Raw genomic sequence first — 7,100 nt, 5'->3', positions numbered from 1 at the left:
CTCTCTCTCTCTCTCTCTCTCTCTCTCTCTCTCAAATAAATAAAAATAAAAAAATAAAAAAAATAAAAATGGGAGAACAAGCTGGGTGTGGTGGAACATGCCTGTAATCCCAGCAATCAGGAGGCTGAGGCAAGAGATTCACTGAGCTCAAGGCCAGCCTAGACTACATAGTGAGTTCAGGGGCAGCATGAACTGCAGGGCGAGACCCTATATCAAACTAACTAAATGAATAAATATGGGCAAACAAGATTACATACAAATGACTGGCTAACAAGTATACAAAAAGGGGTGCAATATCACTAATCATCAGGGAAGTACTAATTTAAAACACAAAGGCTTCATATCTGCTCGAGGAGCTATGGGGTGGGGCAGCCAGGTGCATGGTGCAGGCCTGTAAGCCCAATTACTCTGGAGGCTGAGGCAGGAGGGTTGTAAGTTTGAGGCCAGCCTGGGTAATTTGGCGACACTGTTTCAAAATAATAGAAAGAGCTATACTCAAAAGGGATACTCAATCACCAATGCTAAAAGAAAAATGAGGGAAAAAAAAGTGCTGTACAGCCATTTTGAAAAATAGTCTTAAGTGTCCTCAAGAAACGAAACCAAACCACCATAAGGGTACTTCATGCTTCTGACTGTGTATCGAGGTGAATTTAAACAGGTCTGTCAAGGGGATATCCGTGCTCATGTTTCAGCGTCATCACTATCTAATCTTTCATCATGTTTTCTACCCATATTTCCACGTCTGAAATATAAATTCCTCTAGCAAGAATTAGGTTTCAAACACCGTTGAGAGCACTCAAGACCTTCGCGAGGAACTTTGCTCTTGTTTTGGAACGAATGAGTAGCTTGTCTGTGGCCGCAGTTCTAATTTCTCAGAGGGATGAGTAGAGCTTCTCAACGTACTAACCATTGAAGACCAGACCATCCAAAGTGAGGGCACGAAAAGCAAAGGGGAAACTAAACTAATAAAAACGAAGCTTCCAGAAGGAAGGATGACTCGCCAGTGTTTCTCCCTGATGCAATCCTCCGAAACGTGGAGGAGCGGATTGTTCCCGTGATACACACTCCACTCCCTAGAAGTCAAACTTTGACACAGAACAGATTCCTTGCAAACTCAGAAGCACTATCTATTATATAAGGCAATTTTTCTTGTCTGGATAATTATGATTTTTTTTTCATTGAGATTTGTAAGAGATTTTAGACAGGTAATAGAGTTTTGTACGTGTGTTGAATAGTCTTGAAGCTTCTCTGAGACTTTTGTGTGCATTTACTTCCAATATGCTTGTCTGAACAATGATCTCATCTGTATTAGCGCTTATGAAATAACTGCTTAGTCATTTAATAACCATTTCAAGAGCACCCACAGGGTACAGACTTCAACCTTTGATTTCTGAAAGCCCAGTGTCCCACCTATTATAACTTTGTTAAACAGTGTCACATTTTTCCGACATGAACAACGTCACGACCTTGTTATTGTAGTATTAGTGAGGATCCTAACCCCGTGACTTAGGTTTAATGTACACAGCACTTCAGGGTGGAACTCTGATTACTGTGTAAATAACTACTGTTATTATTTTTTTTAATGACTGAAGCAGGAAATGGCTGGAGTCCAGTTTCGCAATGTGGGACAAAGAGATTTCTGTGGGAAGCTTCTCAGGACCTAAACCATTTCTAATTCAGTGGACTAAAAGGAAATGATTTAAAGGGAAATAAATTGGTCAAGGGAGAAAGGCTTGCTGGGTGGAGTGGTGCACAGCTACAATCCCAGCACTGGGGAGGCTGAAGCAAGAGGGTTGCTGGGAGTTTGAGGTGAGCCTGGACTACATAGGAAGATCCTGTTTCAGAGAGTGAGAGAGACAGAAGGACAGAAGGACAGAGAGGGAGGGAAAGTAGGAGGGAGGGGAAGAGAGAGACAGAGACAGAGAGACAAAGAGACAGAGAGACAGAAGACAGGGAGAGAGGGTGGGTGGGAGGAGAGAAAGAGAGAGAGAGAGAGAGGGAGAGAGAGAGAGAAACTTAAAAACGCAAGGGTTTGGTGGTATTTGATTAGATACACTTCTCTAATTAATATTTACTAACTACAGATGCTCACGTGTGGCACAGCTATACCGAGGCACTTTGAATCGTCTGCAGAGGAAAGACCGGCCGCGTAAGCGCGGTTTTCACCGTCTTTACCCCAGGTTCCTGGAAGAGCAAGCTCTGTTTCCTCACCAGCCTGCCTCCCTCGTTCCCGTTCAGCCCTTGAGCCTCTGGTTTCCGGCTCCACCCTCCTGAGATTCCTCTTTATGTGACATTCTTCTTGCCAAACCCGGAGACCGTTGTTTTTTTGTTTTTTTTGTTTTTTTTCATGACACCTCTGCCGCATTTTGACAGTGCCACTTCCTGTTATCTTCAATTTCTATGCACCAGACACTCCAAATTCATCTTATGCATTTCAGATGTTATTTATCTGTGGCCTTCAGGAGCTTTTCCTCACCTGTAAGAAATGAGTATCCCCCAAGATGCTATCTTTCACTCAGTGTTTATCTACGCCTGCTTCTGGAGAAATCTGCTACAATTTCATGACTTTAGATCCATCCTGTACACTCGTGCCCCTCAGTGTGATATTTCTAGTTCAGCTCTCTCCCCTGAGCGTCAAAATCCAACAGTTGGGGGCTGGGGAGATAGCTCAGTGGCCTAAGTGCCTACCTGGCAAGTGCAAGGACCAGGATTCGACTCCTGTTATCGCATACTGTGCTGGCCCGGCAACCAAACCCGCCATGAATCCCAGACATGGTGGTGCACACCTGTAATCCCAGCACTGGGGAGGCTGAGCTAGGAGGGTCACTATGAGTCCAAGCTATGGAGGGAGACCCTGTACCAAATAAATAAATAAATAAATAAATAAAAGATTTTTAAAAAATCCAACAGTCTATGGAATACATCCATGTGGTTTTCTCAGAAATATTTGGTTACACTGTTTTCATGTCCACAAAGCCAGAAAAGCTATCCTCAATCTCCGTTTCTCTTTCGCGTCCCATGATTGGTTGACACTAAGAAGATAACAATGTACAGTGTATTGATTATCAAAACTGTCCTATTAATCAGCTGTGAAACTGTCTCATTCATACTTATTTCTCAATAAAAATTTTTTAAAAAAGAAAAAAAATGATTGGTTGATACAGTGAGTCCCTCCAGCCTGTCCTCTCAGTCCCCTCCTGTGATTCCTTCCTCTTCCTCTTTATGACCAAGGACATCGTTGTAACCCTTATCATCTCTGATTTGACTTATTTCTTCATGCCTTTGACTGATCATGAAGCTTTAAAATCCTCATTGCTTCCAATTTTTTGAAGAGTTAAGATCAAGACTCTCAGCATGACATTCCTGGCCCTCCCTGTGGTCTTCCAATTCCTTTCCAGTGTTTCTCTGTCTTCAGCCAGCGAGCTGCTAACTGTCCCCCTGCTCTCCCCATAGGCAAGTGAATCTCCCCATAAGAAATAATGGAAACTCAGATGGTCCACAATCCAAAAATGCTCATATGAAAATGATTACAATACTGTAATATAACACAAACTATAAAGAAAATAAATTAACCTGCGGGGCTGGGGAGATAGCTCAGTAGAATATGCACTTGCCTGGCAAGTGTAAGGGCCTTAGTTCAATCCCAGGTTCCACAAAAACGTAACATAAAATAAAATAAAAATAAATTAACTTGCACTTACCTTGAAAACCTTTGTGGCTGTGGGAGGGTCATTGTGTAGGATGACTTTCACTATGCTACTTGAATCACTGCTCTCTATTGACACAATGCAATCTTTTTCTTTTCACGCAATTTTAACAAGGAACCTACCCCATGACACCTACTTTTGTCCCCTTGAGGCTTCTGTGGAAATGTCATTGATTGCTGTTAAACAAATTCATAGTTCGCAAGGTACAGCCTTTTATGGGTGCTGACTTTTTATAAAATTTTGCGGTTTCCCACAGTTTACACATTTCCATAATCTCATTTGAAATGAGATTATTTTTTCTTCTTCTCTCCTCCATAACCTCTCAATGTGGAGAGATGATCTCCCACAATCCTTCAGAGGGATAGAGAGATAGAGGGAGAAGGAGAGAGAGCTATTTGCGATCATGTGATATACAGCACCCACACTGCAAGAATTGTTTGATACTGGGGATTGAACTCAGGACCTTGCACTCGCCAGGCAGGCACTTACTCTATTGCGCTATCTCCCCAGCCCCTGTTAGCTCGTTCTATGGAACACTTGTAGAACAAGTTACTTGAAATCCAGGGTTTTACTGTATAGCAAGAAGCTGGGAAGAATAAATAAGTAAACAAGATACAACCAGCACAGTTTTAAAATGAGGCAGCTGTTTATTCTAAAAAGTTTAAGATTTACAATCAAACAAATATAACTATCGCCTATTCCTTTACACGCCGAGCACCACAGTGAGGCTAATACTGGACAGTAATCCAATCTCAACTTGAATATAGTGTATGCCTGGAAGGAGAAAGGGAAGAAAATGAGTCTACAGTGACATCAGGGTGCTGAATCTTTATCTGCTTGACTGGAATCCTCAAAAAAAAAAAAAAAAAAAAGCAAGAAATAGCAACACCAGCATATTATTTAGAACTATGGGGGTAAATACATAAAAATGGAGAAATGAGGCTCAGGATTAGAATAGAGGGATAGTAGATTCGTCTCTCTAATCTTTATAGCATTTTAAATCTCTCTCTCTCTCTAATCTCTCTCTCTCTCTCTCTCTCTCTCTCTCTCTCTCTCTCTCTCTCACTGAAAATCAAACAAAGAACCTCCCACTTGCCAGGCAGGCACTGTGCCACTGAGATACATCCCCAGCCCTTTATACATTTTTTAAAAAATGTATTTAGTACATGGTGTTCAGGGTCTCACTACACAGATCAGACTCGTGGTGATCTTCCTGTTTCCTCCCAAGTGCTGGGATTACAGGTGTGCACCACCATGCCCAGTCTCAATTGCTGTCTCAGCTAGGGGCTGAGATAAACTCCTGGGGGCTGGACCAAACTCCTGGTCCCTATGCCTGTCTAAAGAGGTGCTTTAGTCTGCTGAGCTATCTGGCTGGCCCTTTATACATTGTTTTTATTAGAAGAGTTTTCCTGAAAACTAGGAATTCAAATATCTATTCCCTTTTCTTTAAACATTTTGTTTTATAGTTTATTTATTTATTATTTAATGTATTTGGTACAGGGTCTCACTTTGCAGCTCCAACTTGTACTGATCCCCCTGTTTTCAGTCTCCCCAGTGCTGGGATTACAGGTGTGTGCCAACACAGCCGGGCTTGTTTTGTAGTTTATGTTTGTTTGGTTTTGAGGCAGGGTCTTTCTTGCTATTGAACGACCTTGACCTTACTATGTAACCCAGGCTGACCTTGAACATGTGGTGATCCTCCTGCCTCAGCCTCCTGAGTGCTGGGATTACAAGCATCCTCCTGCCTCAGCCTGCTCGAATGCTGGGCTTATAGGCATGGACCAGCACACAAACTTTCTATTTCTACCTCAACACTTACTACTTACCCATAGGCACATCTGATTAGGTATGTTCTGGAAGGTATTTAGAATATAAACAGTATGTGGGATAAAAATTTCTTTGAAAGGTTAAGGGTATGTGGCCATGGTGGTACATGCATCTATAGTCCCAGCTCTCCTCGCTACTTTGGGAGGTTAAGGTGGGAGAATCTCTGGAGTTTGAGCCTAACCTGGGCAACATAGGGAGATTTTGCCTTCAACAATCAAACAAACAAAAGCCAACAAACTTTAAAGATCATTGCTGATGTGTGAGGAAAAAAGTAGTTGATACTTGCCTTTCTAGTAATATTTTGCAATTTTTCTCTAGAAATATATCTGTATCTACTATGTTATCTATCTCTGTGTGACAAATCACTCCAAAGCTTTGTGGCTCAAATTGTGAACACTGATCACCTCACTGTTGGCAGGCAACTACAATTTAGGAGCTGCTGGGTGGGTTGTGTGATTCACTCTGATGTTTTACAAATGACATTAGGTCACTGGACATCATCCTGGGGCTGATGGTCTCCTCCGCAGACAGCTCACTGTCACGCTGTGGGCAGGATGCCTCAGCTCCTGGCTGGCACTTTTGCCTTGTGGGCTTTTCACCGCATCTCTAGCTTATCCTCTTGGTGTGGGGGCTGGTTCCCCCAGAGGGAGCTGGCCAAGGACCCGTGCAGAAGACAACTTCTTCTTATAACCTAGTCTTGGTAGTTGTATATTCACCAAGGGTCCATCACTAGTCCCGGGAGAGCATCGAACGTGCTTCCAGGGTCTGCTTCTTAATGAGGGAAGTAATGAAAAAATGTGTCTGGCAAATTTGTGCGCATAATCTCCACCGAAGCCATCAGAGCTAATCTATAGATGAGTAGATTAGGTGACGGTCTCTACATCACTTATATAGGTCTAAATGTCTCGTTGCTCTTGTTATGAGGTTACTTTTAATGACCACAAAATAAGCCAAGATTGCCAGACTGTCCTACATCTCTTCTCCTCTGATACTATTGTTTATATTTTTTTTTGTCTCTGCTTACTGACCATAGTGGTTGACAGATTTATATATTTTATATATATTTATAAAATTTTATTATTATAAAATATTACATGTCATAGTAGAGATACAAGACAAAAATCAAAATTAAGAAATAATATTCAAAAAAGAAAATATCTCCAGGATTTTTTTTAAAAGAAGGTTAATATCTATTTCAACAGAATGGGCAACACAGCTTGGAAAAACTAATGGTTTACTCTTCAGTATATTTATGTACTAACAAAAGAGGAAATAGAATACAATTTGAAGCTCAATCCAAGAGGCTCAACAATTCAATTTAGGAAAGATAGCACTGAAAATATTTTGGGGGAAGATGTGAAGCTAGCTTCTCTAATCCAGATAGACATGGTTCTAGAAGACAGCCCAAGAAATGCAGAAGTTTCATGCTGAGGTTGTTCCTGAATATGAAAATAGTCTAATAGTTTCTGGAGAATGTAATCGTGTCATGTACAAGAGTGGGACACAAGAATCATGGAAGGTTTCTCAAGAAAATAGAGGAAAACTTCCTTCCATCTTCAAGGAAAG

Source organism: Octodon degus, unplaced genomic scaffold, assembly GCF_000260255.1.
Source record: "Octodon degus isolate 3935 unplaced genomic scaffold, OctDeg1.0 scaffold00102, whole genome shotgun sequence".
NCBI lineage: Eukaryota > Metazoa > Chordata > Mammalia > Rodentia > Octodontidae > Octodon > Octodon degus.
Note: the sequence above shows the minus strand (reverse complement) of the source record.